Source organism: Ochotona curzoniae, unplaced genomic scaffold, assembly GCF_017591425.1.
Source record: "Ochotona curzoniae isolate NIBS_2020 unplaced genomic scaffold, NIBS_Ocur_1.0 contig_4792, whole genome shotgun sequence".
Taxonomy (NCBI): domain Eukaryota; kingdom Metazoa; phylum Chordata; class Mammalia; order Lagomorpha; family Ochotonidae; genus Ochotona; species Ochotona curzoniae.
The window spans coordinates 9,061,076-9,079,279 of NW_024466389.1; positions in this window are offsets into that span (position 1 = coordinate 9,061,076).

Sequence of the window (18,204 nt, forward strand, 5' to 3'; positions counted from 1 at the left end):
GGATCAGGCCTGGTAGGGGGGCTGTGGGCACCCCTCGGCCTCACCTTTGTGGGCTGTAACTCCTGCTGGTGAACATGAGAGCCAGGGCTGGGAGTGGGCCAGGCTGGTCACGGCAGCAGCACTGTTGGCATACATGTGAACTGGGGTCTGGGAGTGGGGCAGGCTGAGCTATGCTGCAACATCCATGGATTTGCACTAGAGCCAGATGGGATGTAGCACAGACTGGCCTGGACCACAACACATGCAGCAACCAGGGCTGGATGTGGTCCTGGTAGGGGTTCTAGACCTGCTGGTATGTGTAAAGACCAGGTGTGTGGCGGGCTGGGCCGGGCTAAGGCACAGTACCCATCAGTTCCCATGAGAGATGGAGCAAGATGGAGCTGGGGGCAGAACTGACCATGCAGCTGCATCCACCTGTATGTGTGCTGGCTGGTGCAGGTGATGGACCAAACCTGACCCTGCACGGGTTGGCATGAGCCAAGACTGAGGTGAAGTTTCTTGGGGCGGGCGGCGACTCTCCAACCAGATTCCTAGACTCAAACCCTTGCCACAGGGAAAATCACAATATATGTGGTATGATTTTCGAGTGCCTGTGTTAGGACTGGGCCTCTTCAGTTGCTGATGCCTGTGCAGTGAGCAGCATGCCCAGATGCTCACAGGGGACATGACAGCCAGCTCCTCTAGGCCAGCAGAAGACACTGAATGTCTCCTCAGAGGATAGAAAGCAGAACAGGTTGGACCGCTCTCCTGGCCAAGCTTTGTGACATGTTCTGGGTCTGTGGATACACATTGAGGTGGACTGGCCAGCCAATAGACTTTGCAAAGATTTTCTCAACAAAAAATCTGAGACGGCTCAGAACTATCCAAACCACACAAGTAACACCTTCAGAATACTCTTCCCCACATCAGAATCTCTAAGGCATCCTCAAAGGACCACCTCCTGTGCCTGGTGTCCATGTAGTTGGCAGCAAGGAATGGCTCCCTTCTGCTGCAGATACAGGAGGGAAAAAAAAAAAAAAAAGGAAACATTTGTCCCACCTGGCTTCCTCCATACCTCATCCCTCCCCACCAAAATCAGAAATCCACGAGGGCATGCACCCCTTTCAACTATATAAATAATATTAAAGCTTGATTAAAAAAAACAAAAAACAAAAAACGCTCTTAAAGAGTCAACTGTCAACTCGTGGCCTGCTGCTGTGGACACGCTCGCAGCCACTAGAGGGCGACCTGGGCCGGAGAAGTGGGAGCGAGGCGGGCGCTCACTGGGTTCCTTCCCTTCCCTGCTGCCCACCGCACCGGGTCGCAGGGAGGCTGACAGGACAAAGCGAGTGGCTGAGAACGTGCAGCACGTAGTCCTGGGTCCCCACTGTCCTCCCGCATCCCTAGGACAGCCCTGCTGGAGTCCCCGCTGCTGCCACCTAGAATGGAGGCACGGGAATTAGTCTGGAGTTCCTGAGGAGCCCTGAGCCTTCCTGCAGGTCACTTCATTCCTGGGGGTCCTCCTTACCTGAGGCAGGTGCTTGGAGGCAGGAAATCTGCCCAGCTTCCAGCCGCTCCGGGGCAACCAAACACTGCTTCCTGCCCTCCAGAAAGTGGAAACTAGGAATCCATTGGGGCAGAAAGGGGTGCAGTGGGGGCGGGGAAGCACTGGGCTGGTGAGAATTCCCGCAGCCTGGCTCACCTGTGAAACAGCTAATGTTAACACCCCCCATTCAAGGACCAGGAGGCTGCCCATCCTCCACTGCAGACCCACTTCAGAAACACCTATATTCTAGAAGGTTCTAAAATCCATCATGTGACCCAGATGCCAGCATCCAATTGAAAAAAAAAAACAAAAAACCTTTCACATATTGAGCCCTTTGTCTTCTGGGTGGCTGGGTTTGGACTGCGGGCCTCGGCTTGCGAGTGAGCTGTGGTTTCCGTACTTTGTTCCTCCTGTGGGTGAGTCATGTTACAGCTCAAAGAATGATTCCCCCCAAGACTTGGGGACGCCCCCCGGCCGCCACCTTCCTTCTGCAGAAAGCCCCCGGTCGGCAGAATACTTTGTGCCGTTCGTAGGCAGCGTGCCTTTCCTTCCGGCTGCCGGCTCCCAGCTCTCCTGTGCATCGGGCTGTCCTACAGTCTGGAGATTGCAGAGAGACAATCCCTTCTGTCCCCCACACCCCCACGCTGCAAGGCCGGCTTGGCTTCCATTTGCACGTTGGCTTCAGTATTCCTGACCTGTGCACGTGACGCCTCCCTGATGCCCTTTGGAGTTGATTCTAGGATCCACCTGACTCCCTTGTGAATCAAATAAAATGCTTAACAAATGTTCATTTTATGTCACTACGGAAGGTGCGCGCTTAGCTTTTGTTGGAGATAACACTCCCTTCTTCGGGTGCTGATGGACAGCTCAGGCGAGGGCCTGTGAAGCAGCCAGCATTGCAGTGCAGCGGGTAGAGCCGCTGCTTGTAACACTGACGTCTCACATCTGCATACCAGCTCAAGTCCTGGCTGCTCCACTTCGGATCCAGCTTCCTGCTAATGTGCCTGGAAGGCAGCGGAGGAAGGTCCAAGTGCTTGGGCCCCTTTACCCATATGGGAGTCCTGGATGGAGTACGCAGCTGGTGACTTTGACCGTGCCCAGACCCAAAACGTCATGGCAATTTGGAGAGTGAACTAATGGATGGAAGATGAACCTGTCTTTCTGCTTTTCAAATAAATACAATAAATCTTTTTGTAATTGAAAGAGTTGCAGTTACATAGAAGACAGAAGAATGTTCCATCTGCTAGTTTGAGCTCTCAGGTGGCTACAACAAAGCCATGGACCAGGCTCAAGCCAGGAGCCTGGAGCTTCTTCTAGGTCTCCACGTGGGTAGCAGGGATTAGCACTTGGGCCATCCTCCACTGCTTTTCTCAGGCCATTAGCAAGGAGCTGGATCAAAAGGAGAGTAGCCAGTGTTAGTTATTTAAAAAGATTAGAGTTCTAGTTCATACAATATTACGATATTATTACGTGCGTCTAATTCCCGCGACCTGGTTCTTTACCGTGAGCTGAAAACACCAGATGCAACGAGGTATCTTAGGAGGTTTATTCCAGTGGGGCAGCAACGGGGTGGAAGTGGTGGAGAGAAAAAGGGTGGGAAGGAGGCCCGAAGGAGAAGAGAGAGAGAGCGCGCTCGCGAGCAAGCGAGCCACACCTGGGGGCCTTTCTGTCTGCAAGGTGTGGGGGGTCAGGGATTGGGAGCGATTAAGGGCAGGCCCCAGGGGATTGGCACCTGCAGGTGAATGCCTGGGGATGATTGGTGAGTGGGTGGGGTTGGGGAAGGAGCTGGAAGATTGAGGGTGGGATTCTCAGGTGAAATGCTGGGTTATATCTGATTGGTGGATGGCTAGACCTGCGCGAATTTTGTGAGCTGTGAGGAAGAAGGAATGGCGCCGGGTCCAAGGTGGGATATTTGTATAACTCCTTACAGCCAGGACACGAACCAGCGCATGCATGGGATGCTGGCATTGCAGGCTGCACTTTTACCCGCTGTTCCACAATGCTGGCTCCCCCCAGAATTATTTAAAGAGCAGCAGGCAGGTGGCAGTGATGCCCCAGGTCTCTGAACAGGAAGGGAGGGAGAGGAGAAGGGGTTGTTCGCTCTGATCAGCAGATCACACAGGCCCAGACTTCAGCTCTGGTTCAGCTCCTGCCTGCACCTTCAGCTCAAGGCACTGCGTCTTTAAGCTTTGAGGACAAGGAAGGGTGGTAGAAGTGGGTGTTTATTTCCTTAGCTCTGGTTTGGGGTGAGGCTGGAGAGGGGAGGGTCATGGATGCTGTAGCCGGAGGCAGCTTGGCAGTGACAACACTGACTGTAACAAGGACCCTGCGCATTTTCTTGGTCTTCATGGCTGCCCAAATGGGGACTCCAAGCCTCCAGGCCCCAGTGCAGCAGATTCTGGCTCCCAGGTTAGCTGAGTCTTGAACCCCAGACCCACTGCCTTCACTCCCATATCAGGCTGGTCATGTGCTCACCCCTCCAAACTCCTCCTTCCTTCTTTTCTGTGAAACTAGAAAACTGGTTCCCATCATCCCCTCTGAAGGAACACAGTGCATGTGACTAAACGCCGTGTGGTTTCCCAGGCTGGGTCCGGGGACATGGCAGGGTCATGCACGTGCAGGTTTTAAGGAAAGTGCTGGAGACTCTGCAGCAGGGTAGCTGGGGAAGGGATTCGGGGATATTCAGCTGCGTCCCTGCAGCTTTTCTGTAAGCCAAGAGCCCAAGATGAGAGCTTTGTTATTTCCCAAAGTAAGCAGAGCCCAGGGGAGGGACCTCAAATTGGCTGCTTGCTTTCCAGTAAGGACACTTTGCTGCAAAGGGACATGTTGAGTGGGGGAGGGGAGTCGTGTCTGGGGAGCGGGAGTGGGAGGGATTGCTGTCTGAGGAGGCAGCAGAGAAGGAGATGTGATGTGGAGATGTGGGGTGCGGGGACGGGGGGACTGCGGACTCCTGCTTGTTCCAGGAGCCAAGGCTTGACAGCAGGAGAGACAACATTTTGCAGTTGACAAACCCGCACACTTCTGAGAACCCAGCATGCTGGGCCCTCCCTTCACCCCAATGGCCATGAGACCAGCAATGTCAAATGGGTCCCCTCCGCCCCAACGGTCAGGAGACAGATGTTAAAAGGAGAGGGGTTCTCAGGAAATCAGGGTGACCTCAACTAGATAGTGTGGGGACAAGGGGAAGAGATTCCGCAGGGCAGTCTGAAGGAGACCTCTGCTGGCTGTGTGATCCTTAGACCCGAGCCGAGAGCAACTGAGACAGTGACCCAAAGCGCTGACCCTGGCGGGGGCAGGCACAGCTTATGAGTCATGCACTTGGCAGCCACGGGCTTCCTGAGGGCTGCTTGGACAGGCAGGGCAAGGCTCTCCCATCCCTCCCTGCACCCCTGCTTGGCAGGGCAGGGCTCCCTGTTGCCTCCCCTGAGATTAGGACCCATGGGCAGGAAACAAAAGATGGCTCCACCCCAGGGAGCCCCATTCACTCCTTCACACATTCACTTGTTCATCATGAAAATATGCGTTGAGCTGTCCTGTACAGTGGCTGCCGTCATGGGCACAGAGCTCAGATGGCTGGGAAGACAGAGGGAACAGCAGGGGGTATTTTGTGCTGGGGACCGAGGGAACCTACCAGGAGCTGGGCCAGGGAGCAGGCACCTCCCAGGCACTTTCTGGACACTGCTGGATGTAATTGTAGGGGTGTGAGAAGGGGCAGGGCTGAGGTCCAGCCAGTGGCAGACCGGACCAACAGAGCGAATGCCTCCTGGGCTGTGTGGCTGGGTTGGGACATTTTCCCTGAGGGCAGTGGCATGCGGGAACCCTCTAGCTGCTCAGAGTCACAGATGTGGAGCCAGAGCCCAGAGGACATGGGAGCTGCCATGCCCAACACGGCTAGTGAGTGGCCAAGTCCCAGGCGCCCTGGTTTCAGGGCGGGACTGTTCCTGCCGGTCCAAAGAACCCCTCCACCAAGGAGGAGGCAAGCAGGTGCTGGGATAAAGCCGTGCAGGTAGATCCAGATTAGCTGCTCCAGGCAGGGGAGAGCTGACCTAAGGTGCTGGTGGCCTAACCGTGTGTCACTTCCTCCTTCCTCTGGGCATTAATCTCAGTTCCCTGAAGGGAGGCGTGTCCTGGATTCCTGCAGGCGGTGGCAGTTCCGCTCTCCCTGCTCTGCTCTGTGGACCCAGGCCAGGACTGGGACACAGCCAACTCTCTGCCCTGCCCGCCCTCTGAACTCCCCACACCCACCCCTGCCTGTCAGAGGCTCTGGTAAATTTCCATTTTGCTGGAGCTTGAGTTCTGAGTCAGACTGCATCTCTCACCTGGGACTTTGCCCACAGGAGGTTTTAAGCTCCCCTTGTCCCAGGCTGGTGGAACTCAGCCAGGCTGGGCACTGTCCCGGCCACTTTTTGTCTTTCCTCTATCCAGACTTGGCAAAAACCCAAGGCCACCCAGGGTGGGGCTCTTGGACCAAGGGCGGGAGGCAAGAACCCCAGAGGCTGCAGCTCTGGAAGGCCTGCTGGGCGGAGGGTCCAGCGCTACCCTCACCCCAGGAGAGAGATCTCAGGGTCTGCATTTCATGGAGGGGAACAGAGCAGGTGCCAACAGTCACGGCCGAAGAAGTCAGAATGAATGAATCCGCCAGGGATGCTTGGGTGTCTGTTATGGATATAAAAGCTTTTTTATTTATTTTATCTGATTTCGTCAACCTTGGGACAATAAAATCACAACGTCTCAGAACTATCAAAACCACCTAAGCAGTACCCTTGGAAGGTGCCCCACAGCAGGGATTGAGCCGTGGATGACATCCGCAGGTACTGATGGGGCTCCGGCTGCTGGGAGCAGCCTCTCCCTTCCTCTCCCCACCTCCCCTAGACACAGGAAGAAAAAAAAATTGGAAGCAATTGTCTCATCCACATTCCACGTTCCTTGACCCTTCCCACCCTAGTCAGTAGTCCACGTGGGCAGACATCCTTCTCAATTACACAAACAACATCAACAAAATAATAATAAAAGCTGTTCTTTCCTCCCTTTTGCTGTCAGGTGCAGGGGCTGCTTGGGTGGAGGGTGAAACTGACAATGATGCGAGAGTCAAAGCCAGGAAGCAGGCTGGGCAGGAAGGACTTTGAGGAGGCAGGGGACCTGGGGCAGTCTGCTGGAGTTCAGGTGCCGGCAGGAAATGCTGATCAGAGAGGCCAGCGGGTCAGGGGGGCTGAGGCTGCTCCTCAGCTTTGAAGCCCCAGAGTCTTTCTTCACCGGCCAGTGCCGACCAGTGAACTGACTCATCCCACTGCAAGTGGAAGAGGGATGCAGCCCCAGTCGGCTCTGTTCAAGAGCTTCTAAGCAATAGGATTTTCTCTATGTATGTATTTATTTCTTTTTTTAAATATATTTTTTTAATTGCAAAGTCAGATATACAGAGAGGAGGAGAGACAGAGAGGAAGATCTTCCATCCAATGATTCACTCCCCAAGTGACAGCAATGGCCAGTGCTGCGCCAATCTGAAGCCAGGAACCAGGAATTTCCTCCGGATCTCCCATGTGGGTGCAAAGCTTTGGGCCATCCTCGACTGCTTTCCCAGGCCACAAGCAGGGAGATGGATGGGAAGCAGGGCTGCTGGGATTAGAACCAGCACCCATATGGAATCCCCGTACAGGCATCCCAGCGTGTTCAAGGTGAGGACTTTGGCTACTAGGCCATTGCGCCAGGCCTGCAATAAGGGTTTCTAAGCAATAATCATCCAGTCAACTAACAGAGCACTGGCACCTGATAGGAATCCTTCAGTCAATCAAGTTTACATCAGTGCATGATACAAATTATCCAGTCAGCTGCAGTGGTGGTGCGAAACAGGTACCCAGTTAGTTTAAGCATTGTACATGCTACAGTATCCAATCTGTAAGGGCTACATTTTATCTAGTGGCAAACAACTGAACCAGACAAACAGGTCCTTCCAATTCAATGTACAGAAACCAATTTGGGTCAATCAGCTTACTGCTTGAGCTGTAAAAGTAATTAACTTGGGCCTGGTGCGATAGCAAAGTGGTTCAAGTCCTCGCCTTGAACACACTGGGATCCCACATGGGCGCCAGTTCTAATCCTGGCAGCTCCGCTTCCCATCCAGCTTCCTGCTTGTGGCTTGGGAAAACAGTTGAGGACAACCAAGAGTCTTGGGACTCTGCACCAGTGTGGGTAACCTGGAAAAAGCTCCTGGCTTCGGATTGGCTCAGCTGCAGCGTTGCGGCCGCTTGGGGAGTGAATCATCAGGCTGCGGGTGGGCTGGCATGTGGCTCTGAGCCAAACCTCTGCCTGACTGGGCAGTGGGCAGAACGGACAAGATGTCACAGCCTCATTAGAGATGACACCCTCTAATCTCTAATGCAGATAAACAGAAAACATGTCCCTCTGCTGCGGCCTTATGCTCCATTCAGAACCAGTGCTTCCCAGACTGAAATGGGCACACCAGCCACCTGAGACCTTGTTACTACGCAAACCTGACTCTGGAGGTCTTGGGTGGAGCCAAAGGGTCTGTAATCTGACAGGTGACACCAATGACATCATCATTGCTTATCATCCCAAGACTCACGGGCAGTGTTGTGGGGCAGCAGGTGAGCTATGCCAGTATGCCATATCAGAGTGCCAGTTTGAGTCCTGGCTGCTGAGCTTCGAACCCTGCTCCTTCTGGTGTGTCTGGGAAGGCTGTGGATGATGGTCCAGGTGCTTCTGCACCTGCCACCCACATGGAAGACGTGCACGCACTTCCTCGCTCCTGGCCTCAGCCTGGCCTCAGCCTGGCCTCAGCCTGCCCCGGCGCTGGCTGCTGTGGGCATTCGGGGAGTAAAACAGCAAATGGAAGACGTCTCTGTCTCTGCCTCTCTCTCTCTTTTCTGCCTTTGAAATAAATAAATCCCCCTTGCCCACCCAAAGGGACAGTAAGACACTTCACAACTTTGCTCTTCACGTGTTAGGGAGATCTGTCCCAACTGGATGGGGACTCGTGCCTAGGAATTTAAGGGGGATTGGTTACAGGTCAGTCCCTTCTAAATCCAAAGCCAGTGGCTGCCCAAATCCCTTGGGAGCAACAGTGTAGCATTTAGCCGGAGCCCACTAGCCACCTAAGCCAAAGCCAGGCTACCCAATGCACGGCACCCAGGTACAATGCTGTGGTCGAAAAGCAGAATAACAGAAGGGTAGGGGGAGAGAGAAGGAGACAGAGATCTTCCATCTACTGGTTCTCTCCCCAAGTGGCTGCAATGGCTGAAACCGAGCCGTTCCGGAGCCCGGGCTTCTTCTGCGTCTCCCACACGGGTGCAGGGGTCCGAGCGCATGGGCCATCCTCCACTGCTTTTCCCAGGTCATCAACAGGCATGCCCAACGGGAAGTGGAGCAGTCAGGACTTGAACTGGCTACTACCACAGGCCATGGCTTTCCCCGCCATGCCACAGAGTGGGTTCCATCTCTGAATGTTTCAAAGCACAGTTGATCAACTCCTTGAGTAGAGAATCTGTCCATGTGGTCGGCTGACTATGTCTGTGTGCCTCTCACAGGTCGTTTGACAGGCAGATGAATGACAGGACAGTTTGTGTCTGTCCCAGGAGGACAGTGGGGCTAACTGTTCCTTAGTCCTTGCAACAAGTATGATGCGATCGCGCTGGTGGAGGGAAGTTCAGGGAGTACAGGCAGACGTGTGTGTGTGTGTGTGTGTGTGTGTGTGTGTGTGTATGTGTGTGCATTCCCCAGCCTGAGTCCAGCCAGTGTTCCCGCTCTTCCCTGCAGCTCTGGTTTTCCACTGTCCCCTAAGACCTGATGATCACTGGAACGGCCTTTGAGCCTTGGGTAGGAGAGCTGTAGTGAGATCTGAAAGAAAAGGAATTAAGATTTCTGTGATCTGGGCCTGGTGCGGTGGCCTAGTGGCTAAAGTCCTCGCTTTGAATGCTCTAGGATCCCATATGGGCGCCGGTTCTCATCCCGGCAGCCCTGCTTCCCATCCAGCTCCCTGCTTGTGGCCTGGGAAAGCAGTCAAGGACGGCCCAAAGACTTGGAACCCTGCACCTGCGTGGGAGACCTGGAAGAGCTCTTGGCTCCTGGCTTCAGATCAGGCACAGCACTGGGTGTTGCAATCACTTGGGGAGTGAATCATCAGACAGAAGATCTTCCTCTCTGTCTCTCCTCCTGTCTATATATCTGACTTTGCAATAAAAATAAAAATAAATTTAAAATATATATATTTTAAAAAAGATTTCTATGATCTGGGGCCCAGTGTGATAGCCTAGGGACTGAATCCTCTTCTTGCGTGTGCTGGGATCCCATACAAGCCCCGTTCATGTCCCGGCTGCTCTATTTCCCTTCTATCTCCATGCTTGTGGCCTGGGAAAGCAGTAGAGGATGGCCCAGAGCCTAGGGATCCTGCACTTGTGTAGCAGACCTGGAAGAAGCTCCTGGTTCCTAGCTTTGGATCGGCTCAGTTCTGGCTGTTGTGTCCACTTAGGGAGTGAATCAGCAGACAGAAGACCTTTCTCTCTGCCTCTCCTCCTCTCTGTAGATCTGACTTTCCAATAAAAAAATACATCTTAAAAAAATAAAAAAGATTTCTTGATCTGGTAAGATATGCTCCTACGGACTTGACAGAGAAGATCTCTCAGGCCAAAACTGAGACTGGGAGATTTCTAAAATAAAAGGGTTTTTTGAGCCTTTGCAGGTTAAAAATAGTAATAATTAAAAAGCCAGTTGTGGCACTATTTCCCACAGCTGCCGCCAGTGGCAAGGCTGGGTAGCAGGTGGAGAAATAACTACTGGAGCAGAGCATGGTGCAGTGTGTTCCACTTTGAGCTGTTACGCCTGTGAGAGCCAGAGCTCCTGATTGGCTGTAGCTGCGAGCAGGTGCAGTAGTGAGTGCCTGGCCTGGGTGAATAGGTTGTGATAAGACTTGCCTTCTGGTTTTAACAACTGACATTCAAAAGGTGAAATGGTTCTAGTAGCTTGTTACTGATTAACTTCCTCCATCTCTCCCCTGCCTTCCAACCTTTGGCCTTTTGTGATAAAATTTGAGATAGCTCAGATTTTTTTCCCCTCTCACCTAAAACTCCATTACACACCATAGAACTTCTTCTTCTGATTCTATTTAAGATGTATTTACTTGAAAGGTAAGCTACAGAGAAACAGAAGAGACGAAGAGGTTTTCCAGCCGCTGGTTCACTCCCCAAACAGTCACCATGCCAGGCGAAAGCCAGGAGCATCTTGCAGGTCTCTCACACGAGTAGAGGGATGCTCGCACACACTCGGGCCACTTGTCACTGCCCTTCCTAGGGCATCGGCAGGGAAGGAACCAAGACTCACAGCAATGTCCGTATGAAAAGCCACAGCTCAGGCCCGGGGTTTCTAATAATGATATAAACCAAAAGGCTTTCTGTGCAATTTTATTGCCTTTCATTACTGCTTGCTATTTTTTTAATGTTTATTTTCATCTGCTTGAAAAACAGAGATCCTCCATTGTTGCTTCATGCCTCAAATACTTGCGACAGGCAGGGCTGACTCAGGCCGAAGTCAGGAGCTTAAACTGTATCCAGGCCTCCCACAAGTCTGCAGGAACACAAACATTTTTGCCATTAGCTGCTACCTCCTAGCACTTACATGGGATTGCTAATGTGACAGGCAGCAGCTTAACCTGCTGTTCTAAGACACCAGCCCCAAAAACCTCTGTTTTAAGATGTCTTTTTTTTTTTTTTTAAGATTTACTTATTTTTATTGCAAAGGCAGATATACAGAGAGAAGAAGAGACAGAGAGGAAGATCTTCCATCCGACAATTCACTCTCCAAGTGACCGCAATGGCCGGAGCTGTGCTGATCCAAAGGCAAGAACTAGGAGCTTCTTCCAGGTCTTTCACGCAGGTGCGGGGTCCCAAGGCTTTGGGCCATCCTCGACTGCTTTCCCAGGCCACAAGAGTGGAGCTGCCAGGATTAGAACTGGTGCCCATATGGGATCCCAGCGCATTCAAGGCGAGGACTTTAGCCATTATGCTATTGCACCGGGCCCTATGGCCTTTATTTAAAAAAAAAAAAACTATCAGGGCTTGGTGCGGTGGCCTAGCAGCTAAATCCATACATTGAACGTGCCGGGATCCCATATGGGTGTCAGTTCTAATCCTGGCAGCTCCACTTCCCATCCAGCTCCTTGCTTGTGACCTGGGAAAGCAGTTGAGGACGGCCCAAAGCCTTGGGACCCTGCACCCACATGGGAGACCTGGAGGAAATTCCTGGTTCCTGGCTTCAGATTGGCGCAGCTCTGGCCATTGCGACTACTTGGGGAGTGAATCATTGGATGGAGGATCTTCCTCTCTGTCTTTTCTCTTCTCTGTATATCTGACTTTGCAATAAAAAATTTTTAGAAAATCAACAAATGTCTCTCTTTTTTTAAGATTTATTTATTTTAATTGGAAAGGTAGATTTTACAGAGAAAAGGAGAAGCATAAAGATCTTCTTGGGCCCAGCGCGGTGGCACAGCAGCTAAAGTCCTCGCCTTGAACACGCCCGGGATCCCATATGGGTGTCAGTTCTAATCCCAGCAGACCTGCTTCCCATCCAGCTCCCTGCCTGTGGCCCAGGAAAGCAGTCGAGGACAGCCCAAACCTTGGGACCCTGGAGACCTGGAGGAAGTTCCTGGCTTCGGATCAGCATAGTATCAGCCGTTGCGCTCACTTGGGGAGTGAATCATTGGACAGAAGATCTTCCTCTCTGTCTCTCTTCTCTGTATATCTGCCTTTCCAATAAAAATAATAATAATAATAAAAAAATAAATCTTTAAAAAAGAAAAAAAAAAGATCTTCTTCATCCATTGATTCACTTCCCAAATGGCCTCAACGGCCAGAGCTGAGCCAATCTAAACCCAGGGGCCAGGAGACAGGAGCCCCTTCCAGGTCTCCCATGCATGTGCAGGGTTCCAAGGCTCTGGACCATCCTCTGCCGCCTTCCCAGGTCATAAACACAGATCTGACTTAGAAGCAGAACAGCTGGGACTAAAACCAGTGCCCATATGGGATAATGGCACTGTAGGTAAAAGCTTAAACTACTGCATCATAGTACTGACCCCGAGCCGGATTCTTTCTCGAGGATCATATTGCCCCTTTGCATGACAGCACAACCATTGTTTAAAACAGTGGTTTCTTTTTTGTGGTTGAACCCATGTTAAGTGAACGAAAGGCACTGGGATCTGACTTAGGAGTGGTAGTTGGAGACTCAACGATTCTATAAAAACATTGAAGGGTCTGATACGATGGCTCAATGGCTAAATCCTCATCTTGTAAGCCCCAGGATCCCATATGCGCGCCAGTTTGTGTCCCGGCTGCTCTACTTCCCATCCAGCTCCTTGCTTTTTAGCCTGGGAAAGCAGTAAAGGATGGCCTAAAGCCTTGGGAACATGTACCACCCATGTGGGAGACCTGGAAGAGGCTTCTGTCTTCAGATTGACTCAACTCTGGCCATTGCAGCCACTTGGGGAGTGGACCAGTGGATGGACGAACTTTTTCTCTCTGTAAAATCTGACTTTCCAATTAAAACAAAAATCTTAAAAAAAAAAAGTGCAAACTCACTATCAAACAGGCTTGTAAAACAGCTAATTCAGGTGAATGACTGGTTATGCCCAGTTTAAATCCTCAATTTGACTAACTGAATCAACTTCAACTTTCTTTTTTTTTTTTTAAAGATTTATTTTTATTATTTTTTATTGGAAAGGCAGATATACAGAGAGGAGAGACAGAGAGGAAGATCTTCCGTCCGATGATTCACTCCCCAAGTGAGCGCAACGGGCCGATGCTATGCCGGTCCGAAGCCAGGAGCCTCTTCCGGGTCTCCCGCGCGGGTGCAGGGTCCCAAAGCCTTGGGCCGTCCTTGACTGCTTTCCCAGGCCACAGGCAGGGAGCTGGAAGGGAAGCGGGGCTGCCGGGATTAGAACCAGCGCCCATATGGGATCCCGGGCGTGCTAGGCGAGGACTTAACCACTTGCGCCACTGCGCCGGGCCCAACTTCAACTTTCTAACAACAACAACAAGTGGTTCTGCCTTCTGTAGGTTGGGTTTACTCCACAGCAATTTGAGCAATGCTGCCTACATCAAAAACTCCTGAGGAATGCAGGTATTGGGACAAGTGTTTTTTATTATTATAAGGCTTACTTATTTCTATTTGAAAGGCAAAGTTACAGCAGAGAGAGATGAAGAGTGAGAGAAAGGTCTTTTATTCACTGGTTCACTCCCCAGACAGCGACAATGACCAGAGCTGAGCCACTCTAAAGCCGGGAGCCAGGAGCTTCTTCCAGATCTCCCACGTAGAAGAGGCCCAAGCTTGAGACTTCTGCTGCTTTCCCAGGCCATAAGTAAGGGGCTGCTCAAAAGTGGACCAGCCGGGACTTCAACCAATGCCCATTTGAAATGCCACAAGTTTAGCTGGAGGCTTATCTTGCTATACCATGGCGCTGGTCCCTTGGGGTTGGGTTTTGCATGCTGTAGAGCTGTTCCTGGGTTCCCCCCATGGGGTGACACATCTGTGGGACCTTCGACATGACTTATCCCATGCGATTCCTCTCCACAGTCTTGCCTAAAGGATGAAAAGGAAAGAGAGAGATGAGCTTCAGTTTTGTGACTCACTTATCCTATATCATAATGGGCAAGAGACAAGTCGCAGCACGTGAATTACAGCCCGGGAGAGAGCTTGTTGGAAACATCCCCCAATAGCTGTAGCCAAAAAGTTCTTGGTGTTCTTCCTCTTCTGCCTGCTACCCTGAGCCGAGAACCGAGTGACTGGCTCATCCTGGGAGAGAAGTAGCATCACAGCTGGCACCTTCTTACAGTCCTCCTCTGAGCCAGCCTCCCTGTGGGAGGGAGAGCCCCAAAGCTGAGATCACTCTTCGGGACCCCAGTCAGGCTGCCCCTGAGGAATCTGGCCTAAACGCTAAGGCCCCTCCAACTCTACAGTTCCACTGGGGCAGGAGAGGGGTGTAGATTTATTTATATTTTTATTGCAAAGTCAGATATACAGAGAGGAGGAGAGACGAAGAGGAAAATCTTCTGTCCGTTGATTCACTCCCCAAGTGAGCGCAACGGCTGATGCTGTGCCGATCCGAAGCCAGGAGCCAGGAACTTCCTCCAGGTCTCCCACGCAGGTGCAGGATCCCAAGACTTTGGGCCATCAGGAGGGGTATAGAAATTGCAGTCCACAGGCTGTGTAAGGTTCGTGCTGTTACTGGGTCTGGCCCTGCCAATGATAACTGCAAGCAGGACTTGGAATTCAACCCATCTCTAGCAGGCTTATTTTTAAGTTGACAATTCTGTGTGACCCATGAATGATGTCATAAATATCCAAAAGGTCCTCAGCTGAAAAAAAAATACTCCTCACCACAGAGGAAGTGCTCTCCAAGTACAGTCTCATTAGGGAGATTGACTAGAACATGAACGCGTGCAGCAAGAAGGCCTGAGTGAGTGGTCGCGTCGAAAGGGCTTCTGGCAGGAGCTCAGTAACCTGAGGAGGCTAAAAAAACAGACATTCTGTGAGGAGAACCTGGAAGAATGAGCAGCACTGCAAAGACGAAAGGGAAGAGAAAATCCAATTACGGGAAGTGGTGATGGACCCTGTTAGACAAGAATAAGAACTAAACAGTTCACTGAGCGGGAGCAGGTGCTTGGCTCCTAGTTAAGATGCCAGTGGTTGGGGCCGATGGCTGAACTGGCTAACACTCCACTTCCAAGTGCCAGCATCCCGTGTGGGTATCGATTCACATTTTGATTAGTCTACTTCCATCCAACTCGTGGCATATGGTCTGGGAAAGCAGTTGAGGACGGCCCAAGTGCTTGGGACCCTGCACCCGTGTGGCAGACGTTCCTGGATCCTGGATTTGGATTGGCTCAGGTCTGGCCATTACAGCTATTTGGAGAGTGAACCAGCAGATGGAAAATCTTTCTTCTTCTCTTTATCTCTGACAATTTGCCTTTACAGTATAAATAAATATACATATACATATATATTTTAAAGATTTATTTTATTTTTATTGGAAAGGCGGATATACAGAGAGGAGAGACAGAGAGGAAGATCTTCCGTCCGATGATTTACTCCCCAGGCGGCCAAAATGGCTGGAGCTGAGCCAATCCGAAGCCAGGAGCCTCTTCTGGGACTCCCACGTGGGTGCAGGGTCCCAAAGTTTTGTGCTGTCCTCGACTGCTTTCCCAGCCCACAAGCAGGGAGATGGATAGGAAGTGGAGCTGCCGGGATTAGAACTGGCGCACTCATCTCGTGCCAGAGTCCTTGCTGTCAGTCTTGGCTCCACTTCTGATCCAGCTTCCTGCTCATGTGCACTCCGGGATGCAGAAGCTAATGGTTCTTGGGTCCTTGCTGGCCATGTGGGAGAAGGAGTTCTAACCTTGGCCTGGTCTAGTCCTGGCTGTTCTGGGTCCTTGGAGAGTGAACCAGCAAATGGAAGATCTCTGTTAAACCAAATTACATTAAATTTAAAAAGACTTGAACATTTGTCTAGGATAAGTCAGAATTTCAGTCCACAGGAAGTTCCGGCCTGTTGCTGTCAATATCTTAGTCATTATTTCCTCTCTGAGCTGGTTTGGGTTGATTCTCTGGACAACAGGGCTGGGCTGGGCTTTGTTTCCCGGCTGCCGCTCCCTAGAGTGATGTGACTGTCCGGCCCAGCAAAGGCCCATTGCGTCCTGACCAGGGCTCCTCCCTCGTTTGCTCCTCTAGCCTGACGTGAAATAATCTACCTCTCTCTGAAATACCTAGACCATTTTGTGTTTTCCCTAACTGCCCTAACAGATACAATTGCATGCATGGATTTCAACATTTTAGAAAATATTTCTTTTCATCTACCTGAAAGGCAGAGCAACCGGAGAGATCCTCCAGCCACTGTTGCACTCCCCAAAATGCCCTCCATAGGGAAGGTTGGGCCAGGACAAGGCCAGAGTCCCGAAACTACCACGTGGGTGATCCAAATACCTCAGCCGTTACCCTGTGTCACTCAGGATGCATTCGCAGGAAACTAGATCAGAAATAGAAGTGCCAAGACTCAAAATGGGCATGCCAGCCATGGGTGGCATCTTACCCAATGCATCACAACATGTGTCCCGGATTTCCAATTTGCACAAAATACAATTAATTTTGAATTCCCTCTTCCATGTCTGTAAGGATGCTCTAAGCAGTGACTAAGATGAATCAGAGAGAGGAGATGGACCTGAGTGCCCGCTGCACTCGGGTTCTTGAGCCTCCACTCGAGTGAGCAGTGAAGCTAGCAGATGGTATGAGGGAGCAAATATACGCAAAGTAAAAACACAGGGCAAGGGAAAGAGACAAGGTCAGGGGCAGGGGCAGTGGTCGCTGGCCAGAGAGTGTCCGAGGAAGTGATATTTGAAATGAGGACTGAGGGTTCAGCGCCTTGGCTCAGTGGCTAAATCCTCACCTTGCATCCACTGGATCCCATATGGGCACTGGTTCCTGGCTCCTGGCTTCGGATGGACTCAGCTCTGGCCGTTGCGGCTACCTGGGGGACTGAATCAGTGGATGGAAGATCTTTCTCTTTGTCTCTGTTTCTCTGGGTAAATCTGCCTTTCCAATTAAAATAATTTTTAAAAAATTTTTGTAGGGCCCAGCTGCGTGGCCTAGCAGCTAAAGTCCATGCCTTGAATGCGCTGGGATCCCATATGGGCGCTGGTTCTAATCCCAGCGACCCCACTTCCCGTCCAGCTCCCTGCTTGTGGCCTGGGAAAGCAGTCAAAGACGGCCCAATGCTTTGGAAGAGGTTCCTGGTTCCCAGCTTCAGATCGGCTCAGCACCAGTCGTTGCGCTCACTTGGGGAATGCAATCATTGGATGGAAGATCTTCCTATCTGTATATCTGACTTTGTAATAAAAATTAAATCTTTAAAAAAAAATTTTTTTAACAGAGACCTGCTGGAGATAGCAAGCAGCCTGCCACACGCAGACCCCAAGGAAGAGCCCCTGCAGGCAGAGTTAGCGGTGCAGCGAGTCCAGCTGGAGTAAGGCCATGGCTCAAGTAACAGGATCCTCCTCTCATGGGAGGCCTGGATTGTGTTTCATGACCCTGGCTTTTGCCCCTCTCTCCGTAACTCTACCCTTCAAATTAAAGCAAAGAATTCTACGGTCCACCAAATATTTAACATCTGGCCTTCTAGAGACAAAAGTCTACTGCCGTGTGGGCTGGACTACCAGCTGCTGCTGTGTTGTGTGAGAACTCAAGCACACAGGGTGTCTGGCCCGAGCTCTTGCCGTGAGCCAACGTCAGGAAGCTCTGACTCCGAGTGAGTGCCCTCTGTCCTCCACAGCCACAAAGAGCAGAGAGGCAAATGTTTCTTTGTTCCGCCACAGGCTTTCTCTCTGCTCTAACACCTGCCAACCTGGGCTGCAGGGTGGCCGGCCGTCTCTGCCACCGCGAGGGGGCAGCACTGACTAAGACTCCCAAGTACAGCCTCTTTCCCAGTCAGAATCTGTTCCTAAATTGTTCGGTTAAAACATAAAATAGAACTGATCAGGAAGGGACTGGATTATTTTTGATAATGAAATGCCCTTGCATATTAGTGTACGTGTAAAGAGAGTTTGTATTTTTAAAAATAAGTTGTCAAAGTTGAATTCCAGGGCCCAGCGGCGTGGCCTAGCAGCTAAAGTCCTTGCCTTGAATGCGCC